This window comes from Penaeus monodon, chromosome 25 (genome assembly GCF_015228065.2).
Source record: "Penaeus monodon isolate SGIC_2016 chromosome 25, NSTDA_Pmon_1, whole genome shotgun sequence".
Classification (NCBI taxonomy): domain Eukaryota; kingdom Metazoa; phylum Arthropoda; class Malacostraca; order Decapoda; family Penaeidae; genus Penaeus; species Penaeus monodon.
The window spans coordinates 35,763,069-35,763,879 of NC_051410.1; the positions used below are offsets into that span (position 1 = coordinate 35,763,069).

At 37.5% G+C, this 811-nt stretch overlaps 1 protein-coding gene across 1 annotated transcript in view; it reads right to left on the minus strand.

Annotated features, from left to right (window-relative positions):
- The window catches only part of LOC119589193 (histidine-rich glycoprotein-like), a gene marked incomplete in the record, with an annotated part of 8,058 nt that overhangs the window by 6,046 nt on the left and 1,201 nt on the right, over positions 1-811 (minus strand).

The following is an 811-nucleotide window of genomic DNA, read 5'->3' on the forward strand; positions in this document are numbered from 1 at the left end:
CTTGACCTGTATACCCTATGTCGTTTTTTTCTGAAGAATTGCCTGTATTGTACACGCAAAGTATGTATTTGTCATATTTCTTTAACTGTAAGTCAAATCATTGTTTTTTAAAGGGTGAAATGAAACACTCGCCACATTGCAACATTTATAGTGAAGGAAATGGTTGTAAATAATAGCATACATGAATCTGAATAATGATAGGGAGCTGAATAACGTTTAATGGGTACATTTGAGTTCCAAGTTAGTGCGTGTGCTTATGGTAGATTCTCTAAGACATCGGAAATTCCGTAAGGAGGATTAGCCTCAGATGAAAATTAACCGGTTTACATACTCTTCGATATTCTACCTAGGTAATACTGCCCAATTTTTTTCTTTCTTTTTTTAAAGCACAAATCCTAAGTAAATATACATGATCCTCAGTAAAAATACCAGATCCTAATTGAAAAACACGATCCTAAGGTTCGCATGGCCAAACAAAGTCCACGAGGTAAAGAGGCACCCGTGGAATGAGAACAAACTACGCACGAGTTCTTTAACACGTAGAAGAAGGCTGAAGGCGACTCACGGAGAAAGTATAACAAATTCGCTTAAGGTAGAAGGTCCTTATGGCCATTGCATGCTCATCACCTCTTGCCTCTTCAGTGACGTTTGCAGTAGCTTTTGCTAGGATTTCCCACCAATAAACCTTCCCACAAGGAGGAAATCACTGAACTGACACATTAATTTACTATTTGAGTTAGAATTTAATTAGACGAAGGACTATATGGTTAAGTCTTCTCAACTGAAACATCAGTGGATATAATCATGGCAC